At 48.0% G+C, this 17879-nt stretch overlaps 1 protein-coding gene across 3 annotated transcripts in view; it reads right to left on the reverse strand.

The window, feature by feature from the left end:
- Window positions 1-17879, reverse strand: part of CILK1 (ciliogenesis associated kinase 1) — a 488937-nt gene that overhangs the window by 461127 nt on the left and 9931 nt on the right. The window lies entirely within an intron of this gene.

Here is a 17879-nt window from a genome sequence, read left to right on the forward strand (position 1 = left end):
GCCTTTCTATCCCTACAGCGAAGAGGGGTTTCACTGCCTTAAATAAAACTAATGAAAACATCAGGATGAAAATGGGGTTTTCTAAAGAAGTCCAGTATGATGTGGACAAAGTTGTAGGGATAGAGGCCAAGGGGTGGACAGAGATACAGGCGCATATTATTCATTTTTGTAAAAGAAGATTGGAAAAAAGAAAAAAAGAGAATGCTAAACAGACACAAAAAGCAAAGGCTTAACTTGTCCAGAAGAAATTAGCTAAAATTAATCTGGAAGGAGCAGCGATTACCAGCTCCACGAAGGGACAGCAGGGATGATCGCAACAACTGGGACAGTTTGAATCAGGATGGATAGACTGGTATGCTCCTGATTTAAGGCAGACAGGGAGTATTCATAAGGGGAAAAGGAGCTTTGCGAAGAGGAGGTTTGGTGGAATGAAGCCCCAGTTGATTGGGCCGATGGGAGGTCAGTATGGAGGGTAATGCTGGTCTCGTGGTAAAATTAAGCATGTGTCAAGAGATTGTCGGAATAGATCTCTGTATTTTTTCGACCCTCATGCTAATCCAGGGCGATTTGTTGGTAGGTTTCCATGTAGTCCTTTGCAACAGATGCCCCCGACCTTGCCATATACCCCAGGATCTGTGCAACCACAGCAGGATCGGGTTGGTCAGAACCCGGTGTATGAGGTTGCACAGAACTATATACCGCAGTCGGTCATACCAGCAAAGGCATTGGTGGCGAAATGGGATAAGAATCATTTACCTCAAGGAACAATGGCGCATTACTCCGGAGCAAGTATTTTTGGAGGGTATCCTTTCCCGCGCATGGGTGTCAATGTGTATCCAGATTAGGAAAGCCCACAGAAATCTCCAACAGGTCCAGTCCTGTCCGTTACTGCTGATCCAGAAGGGGAACTTCAGGTAGTTGTAAAAATAGGTAATCAAACCTTTTCATTTACCAAAGAAACAGGGGCTACAAAATCTTGTATTAAGGAAGGCGAGTTTCCTTGACGAGGTAAAATGATGGACACGCAGGAATTTTCTAGGGCAATCCTGTCGGTTCAATACACGGAGGATCTGCGAATCAAAGTAGGTAATCAAAATGTATATGCTCCCTTGTTACATTGTGCGGATACACCAGTGAATCTTTTGGTTAGAGACATTCTCAGCAAACTAAATATGATCATGGCATTCACAGAGAAAGGTATTGAATGCTCAACTCCAGGGTTGCACCCAGTAAGAACAGCACTTCTGCATGTATGCTACAGTGATAGTGTGATAATGGGGGTGCCTGTTGTGAAATACCTGAGGGTATCTCACCTTGCAAACCTCAAGAGTCCCTTATTCAGGTGGACAAGAAAGGGACTACCTGGAAGGCAGACGAGCGAGAAAAGATCACCTGGAGAATGCCGAAAAGGAGATGCAGTATCTTGCCAGAGAAGGAGAGGAGGGTGAGATATCTGAGACTTTCATGGGCTGCATTGCATCTGGCTCCCTTCCTCCTGTTAGAACCATGTTGCCGCGATCCAAAATCCCTCCGTATGTAATCAATCCCAAACCCAGTTACACCCAAAAAGCATAACTCCCAGAATCATTGTTTCACCGGTGGTCGCCATTCGAATACTCCCATCCTCCTCCTTCCTGTCCCTCTGATTATCATTTTCCACATGCCCAACCTGATCGGACAAAACACTACGATTCCCAAAATACCTGTTTTTCATGTCACGAATCCCGCTATTCCCGCTTACCCAGCAAACCCTGCCAATCCAGTCCCTCAGATTGGCATCTTTTGAAACCCCAATCTCTGACAGAATACTACCACGCCCACGATTCCCTACGTTCTGTTCTGCATTCCGGTCATTCTCGTCCATTTCGCAAACATTCCCCCCATCCTAACGCGTAGCACACTTGAAACCACAAACACCCTCTTTTTTCCAATAGGAATACTTTGTTACTGTGATAGAAAACGGACTAATGATGAAACGGTTTACCTGACATGTCCCAACCCAAAGGTCAGGCTGAGTTAATTACTGGCGATAACCACACACGTGACATCCCTTTCCTTTCCCCACAGGGATAAAAGATTGAGCAAAAGAGCACACTACGAGCATGGCAGATAGCATGATGAGGCGGCTAATCCGGCGCAGCAGTACAAGAGAAGGAGAAAGGCGGCAGGAAGCGAGAGGGTAGCGAGGAGAGAAGTGACCTTGCCCTTCCCAGACCTGTGTAACCTTTGTGGAGGAGAGTCGAAGACTGCGGACAATAGCACAAGTGTCTTGCAGTAGATGTCAACGGTACACAGAGCATGTCGGCGCTGATAAGCGTGAGCGAGGGAAACTCCTGCTACCCTGGTATCGGCCTTGACTGCAGTAAAGCAGAAAGCCAAGCGGTTCATCACAGCCGGTGAGTCGAGGGGAGAACCAATAAGAGCCGGGTTATGATATGATATGATATATGGCATTTGTAACGCGCCTATACACAAGTGTTTCAAGGCGCAACGAGGCAGGGAGGGGGAACAAGGGGAAGACAGACAAGGATCCTACTAGGCCAGGTGTCATTCAGATCGCGCAAGTGCAGGGGTTGTGTGGAATGAGGAACGCAAAGTGGCAAGTTTAGTTGAATGAACTGGGAAAGAACTGTAAAAAAGTGTCAAGGGGAGGCCAGCTGCAGAGGGAACCGGCACCACATGGGTGTCGCTCCGAGACACTCTGGTAAGTGCCCATTTGAGTGAAACTAAAGAAACCAGAAGGCCATAGGACAGCTACAAAACAAAACGTGAGAAAGTAAGGGAAGTGAATCTCACATGGTGAATGTGAAAGGGAAGAGAATTCTGCATGGTGAAAGTAAAAAGGGGAAAGTGAATCCTGTGAACTTTATAAGTGAAAGTGAATGTGAAGTTGGCAAGAGTGAACCCAGAAGAGGGGTGCTAACGAGAAGGGGCAAAGTCAAAAGTCCTAAGAAACAGTGCGTTAACAAAGGCAAGGAATGTCCACTATGAACTGTTTGAAAAGACAGTGGAACGCTGAGGAGGGGACAAGAGAAATACACTGTCCTGCTGCTTGTTTGGAATCAGAGCCAGACAGAGGGAGAAACCAAGAGACACTGTAGGACAGGAGAAGTACATTGAGAGGGTCCGAGCCCGACAGAGGGAGATCCAGGGGTGGAAGGCCAACACCCTGTAAATACGTAAAGCAATCAGGTGAACCCAAGCAAAAGAAGGATCACAGCGAACTGCTCAACAGACTTTTTTGTGAGAACCATAGCAGGAAGACGAGGGGCGTGGCTACATGGCCACAGGATAGGACGGGATTCGAGGTGCTCCTGCTGATCCTCCAATGCTCCTGACGTTAGAGCATGCTCTGAGCGGACAGGGAGCTGCAATTCTAGACCTACAGCAGCATGAAAGTGTAGAGAAGGCTGTGATCAGATTTCCGGTGTGAATTGCGGCAAGCAGCGGAAATTGCGGGCTGAAAGAACATTGCAGCACAGAGGACAATAAAATGGCGTTAGGCAGTAAACAAACGATTGAGCCGAGGGCAGCTGCTCCGAATGAAGGCAAGCCGCGTTGCAGTCAGACAAAAGGCAGACCCCGACTGTAGAGGGTAAAGTGATCGGAAGCGGGTGAAAGCAGGCAGCTGCTTCATATATGGCTGCCGGGCACAAGAGCCACTGCGGTAGTGGAGCGGAAAGCTGGCTGAATGCTACAAAGTAGTGGCGCATATGCAGGAGGGGCCCGGGAGGTCTGATCTTGCGCACCGGAGAGTCACAAACGGTGCACTCTACATGAAAAGAGGCAGACGAGTGATGCGAAGAGCTCATAATGCTGCAGAATGGATGGAAAATAAGAATGTAGGTCTGAAAATACGGCCTCTGATGCACGGACAGATCTCGCACGGCAGGAGGAGATCACAGCAACAAAAGACGTGAATGGCAGCAACCCAATGGGAATAGCCGCTACATGAGGCTCTGTGGCTACATCCCTTAGATAACATCAAGAGCATGGTAACAGTTACTTGATGAAGCAACACAGTAACCAGCACGGAACGGCGCAAATCAGGCATTCCGAAATAGTGAAATTGACAAACGCATAGAACGCTGAGAATTACCACAGGCTGCGGATACAGAGCTGGCGCACAACACAGGTAGGCTCGCCTGGATTAATCATGTGGGCTGCGACAACACTGAACGTTCACAGGGTGACACCGTTACTAGAATGCTATAAGCAGCAACTGCGAGATGCCAACAAGAAATACATTACATTATGGAGCAGTTGGGATTCGGGAGGAAGACGGCCCAGCCCATGGGAAAAAGACAGTAAGGAACAGCCTCAGAACTGAATTGAGGAATAAAGCTACCCAATATGGCCCAGTGAAAGACAGATAAGGAAGAGGGTGAAAGTGGAATCAGCCGACAAGAACCAGCATGGACAGCTGAAGTTGAATCAAGGGGGAGCTCGAAGGGCACTAGAAGCCTGAGCCAACCAAAGGCTGCATCCGGCCCCAGTACAATTACAGTTTCCACAGAATAGGCTCTGAGGTACGGAATCCTGCAAGAGCGCAGCAGCAGCCAACCAAAACCTATAAGGACCCCAATTGTTTAGGATACTGGCAGTGCCCAGATAAACAGGTGGGAAGTAAAACTGTTGGTTGACGACTTTCGGGGGCACTTGATGCTACAAAGACCCTCAAGATGAAGAGCAAGCCTACAGTAAGCGGATTGTATAACACTGCCCCCCCAAACCCGCCGGGAGTAGAACAACCCAGAATTGGTAGGATCATATTCAAGTCAGCGCTGGGGTGCTAGAGAAGGAGGTGAAGGCTAATACAAGCAGTTGCAAAGAAAACTCCCAGGAAGTCTCCATAATGAAGCAGCAGGTGTGGAATTTGGAAAACCGTTTTACCTGCACACAACTTAATAGACGTACCAACGAGATAATTAAAGCATTGCTACGTCCCCACAGCAACTCAGCCACAACAGTTCATGAGAGAGAGATGTGAAAGAAGATAAATATTTACCTAATGTTAGTAATCTCTGGTTTTAAAAACAAACTACAGAATACGATTAGGTGCTTCAATGTTTCCGGCTTTGTGCTGCTATGACAGAAGCGACAGAGGCAATCATTTGCAGAGTCATTATTAAGTTTCCAGTATTTGATATATGTAAATTGGTGTGAAGTAGATTTAATCGAAATCACATGTAGCTCGATTACAAGGGAAGCATGTTACATAAGGCATGCAAAGCTGTTTCTTGTGTCTAAATTTAGCATATTCTGCATATGATCGATATGAAGCAATATGATCTGAGGTAAGAGCCCAGTCAAGTTGAAAAAGTTTCTTCACAAGCGCTGGGCGGATTTGAAGATCTACAGGTTCCATCGCAATCATAGCAAGCAAAGACAACATTTGATTGTCAAATAACAAAATCGATGTTGGTTCAGAGTTTGAGAGCATTAGTGCTAATTCCTGATACAGGGAATTGGATGGAGGATGCAACGTTTTGGCATAATTATTGACCCTTCTCCATTGAAGCTTTGAAGACAACGAGAGCAATCGAAGCTCGTGGATGACTGACATTGGGCAAGCTTTTAGGTAGGCTAAGAACGGTTTTCCAAATTAGACCTCGAATTTTTTAAAGAATTTTACCAATGTCGAGCAGGCAAAGATCAAGCCCATAAAGAACGATCAACTCTACTTTTAATAAATAGTAGTCAAGGAGCGTCATCGATGTGGTCGCTCCCTTGAGGCCGCCCGTGGGATGTCCGCCGCCGCCGTCAAATTCAAGCGGTTCTGATCGAGCATCCGAGTCGCAATTGCCACCTACAGCGATCGGAACCGATGAGGCACAACCTGGCCCACGATCACCTCCGAACGCAGGAACGTTCTCCTAGAACTTAGCGGCGGAATCTCTCCTCCGTCACCATCCGAAGAAACCAAGATGGCGGCTGCGCCGGAACTCCACAACATACTACGGACCCGATGGTGACAGGGTTCTGGGGGGCCGAAGAAGAGTAGCGGACGGACCCGCCAACACGGAACCAGCCGGACCATATCAGGGTTGCCCGGAGGACATGTGAGAGCTTCCTCAGGGGCTGCTGCGTGGGGCCTTGACCTCCCCCGCTCTGAAGCTCGATTCCGGCCACAGAGGGGTTACGGAGCCCCCCCCCCCCAACGATCGGCATACGGTCAGGTCGGCGGGGGAAATACAGAGGCCACGAGATAATCCCTGAGAGCTACCCAGAGAAGCCTCGACCTTGCGGGCCATACCGCAGCGACACACCCCCCTCCCTCCACGCAGCGATGGCCCGGCCGGTCCCTCGGAGATCCTCCATGCACTAGTACTTCCTGGGGCGCCCCGGCCCACTCGTCCAGCTAGCAACCTAGACTACTGCGGGATCACGGCTACTCCACCGGCTTCTCACTCGCAATCCCACGCTTGAACTTTCCTGGACGGCTGGCGCCGAAAACACTCGACCTCCCACCCCTACAACGCATTAAACTCTGCAGACCTAGAGGGGGCTGAGTGCCGTCCCCCAGCTTTGGTCCCGCCGCAACTCTTCCAGCCAAGTCCGCCAAACACGATCATCATGCCCAGGCAAACGAAGGTTAGCAAGGGCGCAGATATCTCCACCATGCTCACTGCATTAGATAAAAGCAAGAAGCAAGAGCCCCCCAAACTTACCCCACAGAAAAAGCAGGCTGACGGGGGAGCCCTCGCTACCAAAGGGGACCTGATAGCCTTCATGGCGGACATCAAGTCGGAGTTTCGCTCATGCCTCTCAGAACTCACCACCAAAATCGAACAGACAGACCAAAGGGTTACGGAGGTCGAACAGAGGCTCGGAGAAATCGAAGACCACTCTCGGGATCACTCTACCACTCTAGAGGAAATGCAAAGAGCCATCGACACCCTGCATCAGAAATGCGAGATCCTGGAGTTTAAACATGAGGACCTTGAAAATAGGGCGCGCCGCAACAATCTTCGCATTCGGGGGGTCCCAACCTCTGTCCCCGACAACAAGCTAGCGGACTACGTGGGACGCTTCTTCGAGGCCCTCCTCCCGGACCTGGATAAATCTCAGCTCTTGCTAGACCGGACCCACAGACTCTGCCCGTGCCGAGGGGCAGTCTCGGAACCCCCCAGATGTCATTACTAGGGTCCACTTCTTTACAACCAAGGAAGCGATTTCGGCGATTAGCCGCCAAGGGGAGGAAATTACTTTTCAGAGCACGCCACTTCAAATTTACCAGGACCTCTCACCACTCACCCTTCAGAAAAGAAGAGCGCTCCGACCCCTGGCATTGTTCCTCCAGGAGCAGCAAGTCCGCTATAGATGGCCGTTTCCAACGGCACTAAAATTCACATATAAAGGCACCCTACGCCGGATCGGTCACTTGGAGGATGCAGAGAGGATCATGCATCCAATCTCGCCCCAGGAAATCTCTACACCAAACCCGGAAGGATCTGAGGATCTGGGCCGCTCCCCTCCCCAAAACCTAAACGTTCGCCATGGTCATCAACCCAGCGGATCAACAGAAAGAGATGAACAACGGCGCTCCCGCGCCCCCAGGTTCCAACAGCATTTTTCCCTGGCCTCTTCTGACCCGATCTGAACTCGGATCCGCCACATAACGCTTAGACTAATGTGCCTTGAGGGCGGAGACGGCAGACCGTACCCACGGTTCATACCCACTCCAAGGACACTTTCCAACTTTCGTTCCTTGGAAACCCACAGTACTTGATACGCGATGGGACAATCGGCCCCGTTGGCCAAGGGTACGCCCGTACTTACAATGTCGGTCTACCCACCAGTTAAAGTTGCGGCCCCCCGTTGGGGTTCCGCGTTAAAACCTCAAGTGCAGGATGGTACCACGAGATCTCATGACAAACATGGCAGCTGAACCACCGACTCAAACCCCCCGCCCCCAACCCAGGAGACAGAGAATGGGACACCACTGGACCACCAAGTTCTGCGAATCCTCTCCCTAAATGTTAATGGACTGAATTCCCCTAACAAACGAAAGGCAATCCTATTAAAGCTTCAGGACGAAGACGCAGCGATAGCTATGCTCCAAGAGACCCACTTGCTGCCGGCGGACGTGATCCCGCTCCGCTCTCGACTATTCCCGCTTCAATTTTTTGCCTCCGGCACAAGCAAAAAGGGAGGCACGGCGATCCTCTTTAGGAAAGACTTGAACCCGCAAATCCTGGAAACGAAAATATGCCCGGAAGTCCGATACACAGCAGTCAAATGCCTCCTGTTGGGAGACCTATACACCCTCATCTCGGTGTATGCCCCTAACACTGGACAATCACACTTCTACGACTTCTTGGGCTCGACTCTCGCTAGTTTTGTGGAGGGTCAAACAATTGTCGGAGGGGACTTCAATGGGGTTCCCGACCCCGCTAAAGACCGGTCACACCCCTCGACTCCAAGCGATTTTGCCCAAGCACTTAGCCTCCTCCGGCTGTTCAGGTCTTTGGAGATAATAGACTCATGGCGGGTGTTTCACTCCGACGAAAGAGACTACTCCTTCTACTCGTTCGTACACCGTACCGTCTCAAGGATAGACCTGTTCCTGATCTCCCCGCACACCTTCCCCTCAGTCAAAGAGGTCTCCATTGGCTCGAAAGCCATGTACGACCACACTCCAGTGTTCCTGGAACTCCGGGTTCAGGACCCCAACCTCAATAACCCACGCAAATGGTCCCTATACGATCCAATTCTCAATGACATGGGTACGAGAGACAAGATCGCGACGGGAATAAGAAACTTCTTTGACGAAAACCCAGCCTCGGACACTTCACTAGCGAATAATTGGGATGCCATGAAGGCAGTAATCAGGGGCTCCCTAATTGCTCCAGGAGCGGCCTACCACCGGAGCAGACGCCAGACCCGGATAGCTCTAGAGGACGAGCTAAAAGAGGCTGAGGCAATCCACAAGGAAAAAGGCTGGTCCCCTAAAACGCAACGGATCATGCGAACAGCGAGGTAAAAGCTAGAAGCCCACTACGCGGAACAAACGCCAAACAATCACATTACGCGAAGGGCAACAAGGCGAACAGGTTCCTGGTGGCCAAACTAGCCAAACGGAGACACGTCAACACGATCGCGGGTCTGCGTGATTCCAAGGTGGTCACACGGTACTCGGAGTCCGAAAAATGACAGCTCGCGACAGACTACCTGACCCAAATCATGAAGACAACCCCTCGGAACCTACCGCAACAAGTGGCATATCTGCAGAGGGCAGCGGTAACCCGTCTCGCCAATACAACAAGAGACGAATTGGAGGAGCCCATTACAGGGGAGGAGGTCGAGGAGGCCATTAAGTCGCTTAAAACACGAGCCCCAGGTCTAGACGGCTTTTCGACCAGGTTCTATAAACTGTTCAGGCCACAACTGACCCCCCCCATCTGGTAACCCTGTTCAACTCCTTCAGAGAAACAGGATCAGTCACCCCATCGATGCAGGAATCAACCACCATCCTCCTGCCCAAACCAGGAAAGGACCCAAGGAGTCTAACCTCCTACAGACCGATTGCACTCTTAAACATCGATGCAAATATATACTCAAAAATCCTGGCAAACCGCCTGAACCGCGTCCTCCCGAAGATCATCCACCCCGATCAAGCAGGCTTCATCCTTCACCGGTCAGCTGGTGACAACATACGGAGAACCTTCAACCTGGTGGACCTTGCCTCCCGAAACTCCCAAAAACTGGTCTTAGTGGCTCTGGACGCAGCCAAGGCATTTGATCGAGTAGATTGGCCCTTTATGAAACTCACCCTAGAGGCCTTCGGCTTCGGGTCAACTTTTCAGACGATGGCTCTAGCCAACTATAATAGCCCAAGTACGAGCCTAAGAATTAACGGACACAGCTCAGCTCCGATCCCCCTGTCATGCGGAACCCGGAAAGGCTGCCCGCTGTCGCCCTTACTCTTCGCGCTCACCATGGAGCCTTTGGCCCAAAGGATTAGGGGAAACGACCAAATCAAAGGGCTGCAGAACGGCCCCACGCAACACAAAATCGCCCTATATGCGGACAATGTCCTACTCACGATCTCAGAAGCCCACTCATTGAAACATGCGATACGAGAACTTACCACCTCAGGCTGCACTATAAACTTCGACAAATCCTCGGCCATGGGCATCGGCCTCACCCCAGCAGAACGGGAGCCATTGACCGCGATGGGCCCGATGACATGGGTGAAGGCGGCCATCCCCTACTTAGGGGTCCACATCCCGGCTAACCCAAGAGACACATACAAAACCAACTTCCCCCGGCTACTGAAAGAACTGGAAGGCGACTTGAAACGATGGGAGACCCAAGAGATCTCATTGCTGGGGCGCATCACAGCATGCAAGATGAACCTACTTCCGAGGTTCCTATACGCCTGCGCCTCCCTCCCAGTAGCAATTCCCACACCAACCCTCAGGGACATCCAAAGGAAAATGCTGAAATTCATCTGGAAAGGTAAGAGAGCGAAAATCCCTCTCAAAACGATGCTGTGGGGCTCCAAGCTAGGAGGTCTGGGGGTTCCGGACTAGCGGGCCTACAGTGTGGCAGCACAACTAGCACAGATTCAGGCATGGCAAACTATAACAAACCACCCGAGATGGGTAGAGCTGGAACAATCACAAGTACCCCAACCCTTGCGATTTCTGCCACACATCCCGCTCCCCCTTAGAACACACTGAGGAGACCTCCTTCTATCAACTAAACACACCCTTAGCTCCTGGGACTGGGCACTAAAGCAAAAGGGAGTGTCAAGAGGACTGAGCCCACGCTCCCCGGTCTTCCATAACCCATCCTTCTCACCCAGAGCGGACCCCTGCAATTTTCAGAATTGGATAAAGGGCGGGCTAGAGACCATAGACCAGCTATATTTGGGAGGGACACCCCTCACTTTCGTCCAATGTAAGGAGAAGTTCCCACTCCAGGAAAGGGACAGATTCACTTATATCCAGCTACGCCACTGGTGCTCACACCCCCAAACTCTGCAAGCAGCAACACGCCCGCCCACCGCCCTGGAACTTACACTGGGGGACCTTCCGACCCGGGGCAGGGTATCCACCCTATATAGGCGCTTCTTAAGGGACTTCCTGTCCACAAAGACCCGCTGTATGGCCCAGTGGGAGGTGGACCTAGGTCATCCGGTCGAGGACCAAACCTGGGTGGACATATGGACCAGAACACACACCTCTTCCACCTGCATTACCAATAGGGAATGCGCGTACAAGGTGCTGCTCCGGTGGTATTACCCGCCCCTTCGACTCCACCACATGAACCTACAAGTGGATCATGCCTGCTGGAGAGGATGTGGCCACCCAGGCTCCTTCTTCCATATGTGGTGGGCTTGCCCAAAGATTCAACAGTTCTGGAGGACATCACACAAATCACGGGAACGGCGATTCCTCAGGAACCTGAACCAGTGTTGCTGGGGGCCCCGATCCCCACAATCTACCCGCGCTCCGGGACCAGATCTAAGCTATTGACACACTGCCTACTGGCGGGGAAAACGGTGTTGGCCAGGGCCGGGAAATTCCCAGAAGGCCCTCACATAGCCCAATGGTGGTCTAAACTCTGGGACATCCTGATTGCGGAGAAGGTGACGGCAGCACAGACGGGAACGCTCCATCGCTTCCAGAATGTTTGGGGCCCAGTGCTTGAATACGACCAGCGCTTCCCCGCCCGGACCTATAAACGATCAGGGCCCGATGGATCCTGAAACATCAAGAGAACCCTGAGGAACACACATAGACGCTAAGGTGCGAACTGGGTAACCCAGGAGGGAAAATTCCGCCTCCAAACCTGAGGGGTGGAGAGGCCAGGGGGAGGTGGGAGGAAGGAAGCCTGGTGGGGGGAATGAGGACTGGGGATCAAAAAGCCTGAAAAAGCATTGCTTGTAATATGTGTATTTACCATCCTGCCTTGATTTAAAATAAACAAAGTTAAAAAAAAAAAAAAAAAATAGTAGTCAAACAAAGGTGTGAGCGAGAATGTGTAATGTTTCTAATATAGGAGCTTCATTTGTGCTATCAATGGGGCAATTTTGATGGTTAAAGAACTATGCCACATCTTTAGTGAGTTGGTATTTGTAAGGTTATAGCCCAAGTATTTCGGTCCCATTTTATGTTGGATTGGGACGTTTTCAATTTTCCAGTCAAATCTCGCCACTTTTTTCTTGTTGGAGAATAAAAGGATGTTGGATTTTGTTGAATTTGTGACCAAGTTGTGTTGTTTGAAAATATGGAAAAGCATTGGAGTTTCTTATGTAACCAAAAATTTGTACAGTCGAAGAGTATGACATCATCGGCAAAAGCGAGCCAATTTAGTCGCAATTCTCCTAATCTTAGCAGAATGGTTGCAGAATCGGTCCATAAGGAATCAATGTCAGCCATATAGAGATTGAAAAGTACTGCGGCAGATAACACCCTTGCTTTCCACTGATTCCTGTAGGGATTCGATCTGTAAGCAACCCTGACTGTTCAATGCGGATTCTATAGTTAGTTTGGGTGTTCAATAGAGCAATGATTGCAACAGTATGTGATGGAATACCATAGCATTGCATTTTTTGCCAAAAGGCACCTCTAATGACACTGTCAAATGCAGATGACAGGTCAAGTAGTGCCATATAAATGGGACCATTTTTAGACTTTTGCGAGGATGCCAGGAGGTGGGCTAAGATAGTGGCATTCAACGGAGTACCCATTAATTTTCTAAAACCAGTCTGAAATCGGGATAATATGTTGGGAGTCGAAATAAAACTATTCAGATCTTTAAGTATTAGTTTGGCAAATACTTTGGCAGTGACATCTATCATGTTAATCGGGCGAAAGTTAGAAGGGATTCCAATTGGGCCTTTTTTATACAAAGGAATGATGATTATTGATGTTAACCACAAAGGTGGAATGACCTTGGTTTGAAAAATAATGTCATAGCGACTCTACAAGATTGTGACCCAGAAGTGAGGATCGTCTTTGAAGACACAGGGCAGAATCCCATTGGGACCTGCTGCTTTAGAGAATTTGAGTTTTTTTTAATCACCCATTGCACATCCTCAACTTCGTATGGACATATGGAAGGGATGGTACTTATTAATTTTTGAGTATCAAAGGGAGTAAAGCCCTGTGGCAGTTGGTATTTACTCTTGTAATATTGTGTCCAAGTGTCTCCTGAGATGGCAGATTGAAAAATAGGTACTTAACGGCATAGTGGATTCCTCAGGACCGGCCAAATATCCCTAGACGTTTTGTTAACCAGAAAATTGATCATTATCCTTCAAATGATGCTCAAAACTAATTTTTTGTAGATCGAGATAAACATTTTTTAAGTGAAATGTAGACAGATGAGGCTACAGATGACCTATGTAGCTGTCTAATTTCACAATTGTTTTGACGTTTGAGAAGCTTGAGTGCTTTTATGAATTTATTGGGATGACATGTTGCCCGGTTTGATTGTTCCTGAGCAGCAAGGCTTCTAAGATGCATATGTACTATCCAGATGTTCCATGCATCCGCCTCCTTGCTCACGGTCCCCAATAAATCAGGATCTTTTATGCTCCAAAGATCTCGGCTGACACGGGCAGTCAAAAGCCTACACAATCTGGGGTTCCTGCAGATCGACAACATGCATCTATCAATTATTACCAAAGCTAGATTGGGATTGGAATTAAATTGTTTAACCAACATAACTGTATTACATTTTAGAATCATGTGGTCACCCAAGTTAGGGTTACATATGTTCAGGGGGCCACTCTTGCTTGCCAACAAACTGGATGTTGCGATATAATCTATGCACAAGCTGATGTTGCCATGATGCCATGCGACATTTGAGAGGTGATCATCCGGTAGAAGAATATGATGTCCCACTCTTCTAGGAATTGGTTACAAAAAAAATCCTTCTTTCTCGAGAGCCGAGTATGCACCGAGCTGTGCATAAAGTGTTGAGTTAGAATATGGGAACAGTGAAGAATTAAAGTTTCTTCCTATTATGATTTCATAGGTCGGCTTATTGGAAATTTCGTCCATTAATACTAAATTTAGATTTACAAGCACTGTGTGCAAGTATATGGCATTGGGGTTCCAGTATAAGGACAAAACTAAAATACTGAGGGGACACAATGCTTCAATGATTCTCTCAATGACTACAAATTCTGCCAAAGAATATATATATTTAGAAGTGAATTTGAAGCTATTTTGGATCAGTATAGCCAAACCACCTGAAGGACGACCCATTTTGCCTCTGAGATGAAACCATCTAGGTGGATGTCAGACAAACACATAGTTTCCTGTAGAAGCACAAGAGTAGGTAACTCCACCACAAAAAAAGATTTGTGCCAATAAAAAAACACATTTTTAAAGCCACGACAATGCCACGATAAGATGGAAAATGCAGAGGTTTATGACTTATACAATGGTTTATTCTCATTGGATAAAGATTTAATAAGCGGTTCAAGCCAAGCTAGTCCTTTTAAGAGGTTTGAAAAAGATTTCAATTGCCCCAATATTGCACTGTTGAGGGCATCAGATTCTTGGTTAGAAGTGCACGGATGAGCAGTTTCAGAAAACGGAAATGCGCTTAAATTCAATGAAAGTACTAGTCTCATCCATGGACCAAAAAGCATATAGCTGAAAGCCAAGTACAGCCAAATCTGCTTGATGGTTCCATAGAAGCAGAGCGATTATTTGCGACTGTAGTTTGCAAAGCATGCAATTGTTATTACAAGTAATAATAAAGTCACTACCCTACAGAATAAAATAGTCAAAAAGAAAGCCTCCCTCAACTTATCATCAGAGCTGAACAACCCAGCCCCCTGCTCCACTGAGACCTCAGCTAACCAAGTGGCTAGATTCCACTTTACCAAAACTACTACTATTGCGGTAGAAAAAGTCATTATGTCACTAAAGCCCTCCAAATGCCAGGGTGACCTCTGCCCAACACAGATAATAAAAGACGCTGCTAGAGATCTAGCTCCTTTTATTTCCAAACTTGTCAATGCCTCATTTTCCTCTGGCACCATTCCCATCAACTTAAAGAACTTAACTTAACTTAAAGAAGCAAACGTTAGACCCTTTAATTCCCACCAACTACCGTCCCATCACGACGGTACCCTTCTTGCTTAAAATATTGGATACAATTGCTTACATTCAGATCCAAAAATACCTAGAACTTCACAATCTCGTGGGAGCAAGACAATCAGGCTTCCGCCCTTTGCATGGTACAGAAACCGCGCTCATCGATTTGAAATCCCAGATTAACGAGCTTAGAGATAAAGGGAAATCGGCGCTACTCCTATTATTAGATCTCTCAGCTGCATTCGACCTCGTGGACCACAAAGTTCTGTGTACACTTGGACTCGGCGGCCCATTTCTCCACAGAAGCCATCAAATGGATTGAATCATTTCTGAGCAACAGAACGACGAGGGTCTTCTCCCCTTCAGCAGCAGCGGACCCTATTCCAATCAGATGCGGCATCCCCCAGGGCTCCTGTGTCTCACCAACACTATACAATATGTTTACCAAGCCCCTCTTTGATGATTTGGACGTTCTGGGTATCACCTATACTAACTATGCAGATGATACTCAGATTCTCCTCCCACTTTCAGGGGATTATCAGGAGGATTTGGCATTGGTGAATAAGGTGTATCTCATCATTCAGGCATGGATGGCTACCCATGGTCTTTGCCTGAATGATGACAAGACTGAGCTCCTTATCCTGGGCACTCACTCTAACCTAAAGAAATTAGGCCAGGAGTACACTTCCTTCATGATTGACGGAACCCTTATCAAGGTGGCCAAGGAGGCAAAGACACTTGGCTTCTACCTTGACTCTACCCTCTCCTTTGACAAACAGGTGAAATCAATGGCCTCGGCCACCGCCTACACCTGCAAACTCATTAGGACAGGTATTATACTAGCCAGAGCCTTGATTCTCTCTAGGCTAGATTACTGTAACGCCCTGTACCTAGGGGCCAATAAATCAATCCCGCAGATAATCCTTCAGAATAATGCTTTAAGAGCTGCATTAGGTGTCCCCAGAAGATCACATATTGCAGCAACCAGGCGTCAAAACAACTGGCTCTCGACACAAAATAAAATCGTCCTAAAAACCGCCTCCCACACCCATAAAGCTCTCAACAAAGCTGCCCCGAGTTATCTCATGGATAGATTCCATAGGAGAACATCTAGCAGACCCTTGAGACTCAGCAACAGGAACTGCATCACCATCCCTACATTTAGACTTACTAAAGTTGGTGGCAACAGTTTCCCTGTGAAAGCTGCTAAACTTTGGAATTCTCTGCCACACTCACTTAGGGAAGTCCAAACATACATGACTTTTAGAGAAAATTACATAAACCTGCTCAAATTTACCGACCGGTAGTCCCGGCCTGCCATTCCAGTCAGACTGTATGCATAGCCAATCAAATATCTACTGTATATAGATGACACTCTATACTTTTAACTTTTGTTGTACCTCTGTTTATAGTAATTATTTTGCAATTATTGTGTATCCTTGCCTATGTGATGTAACTAAGATTTTAAGCCTTCCATTTGTCGTAATATGCTGCGCCCTGATACCCTTGGGTCCGGTGCGCATTAAAAATGAATAAACAAACAAGTTGGAAGTTTGATCCATTCCAAGTCGTCTGAAATGAGGTTGCGAAGTGCTGGGATTTGGTCGAATATTTGCATGAGAAAAAACAAAATCGGTTTAAGCTGGCTTGACCGTTTAAAGATGCATCACTACTCCACCCCAACATAACCTTCATGTCGGGCAAGACATCAGAAAATGCTGGGGAAGAGTTAGGAAGGCAAAGGGATGGAGTGCCAGAGGTTCCCGTGGTAATGTCCACGGGCATAGCCTGAGTTGCTATATCTGTGTACCTAGTGCGACAAGGGTAAAAGCAATGCCTGAAAAAGTGCCAGTTGCAACTGCGATTGGTGCCAAAGCCTTAGCAGGCGATACATCATAAATTGGAAAAGCTGCATTGCTAGGGAAGATTTGGACAGGGCCTGCCATTGAGGGCATACCAGTCGGCGTTGATAGAATTTGGGTGTTGCAAGGATTGTTCGACTGTGCAACTATAGTGGCCTTTTTGTTTTGGGTCGTTTGGAAAAAGGTGGACATTTGCGTTTGCACAAGAGTGGCACTTTGTTCATTGCCTCTTAGTGCTGTGTCCAGAGCTATAGGTGTCTCAGGAAAACCAATGTTGGATTGACTGACTGAGGGGTGCGAAGGATGTGAGGAATTTACTGTGTCCAATGATGATGGCCCCATTGCTTCATGGTCCTTTAATTGAAGTAAAACTTTACTTTCAGTGTCGAGCTGGTTCAAATCTAGGAGAGCCTCGTCGAGGGAGATGTACACATTTTTTTGATGCTTGAATTATGACCCTTTTGTGAGGTGCATATTTTTGGTCTTTGTTTGTACTAAATCCTGTGCACTAGTGTTCATACTGGAGGTTTTGGACTGGCGTCTTCTTTTTTGTGCTCTCATGTGCAGTCGTTTTGCTTTCCGCGCAATAAAGTGTGTATTTTGTGAAGAATCCACCTGAATAGAGAGTTCCTCAGGGATAACCAGTAGTTCGCCCACCGTGTCCATATTCTGATCTAACAGATCAGTAATTGCTGAAGGTAGATATTACTCTGAACGTCAGATCCCCCATGGCTTGTCTGCTGGAGCAGGGATTCCCAAGACCCAAAAGGGCTAGACATGCAAGTAAGCTCAAGGACTTTGCATATATACTGGCGAAACGAAGGATAGGGATGGGGTGGAAAGCACAGACAAGGCAAGCTGTACAGACGTGGTGGAGGGACTTGTTAAAATGGGCAAACGCAGAGACGGTGGTATGGCAAGAAGCGATAGGTCTGAACACGGAACAAGG

Source organism: Ambystoma mexicanum, chromosome 4p (assembly GCF_040938575.1).
Source record: "Ambystoma mexicanum isolate Mex_15411 chromosome 4p, UKY_AmexF1_1, whole genome shotgun sequence".
Classification (NCBI taxonomy): Eukaryota; Metazoa; Chordata; class Amphibia; order Caudata; family Ambystomatidae; genus Ambystoma; species Ambystoma mexicanum.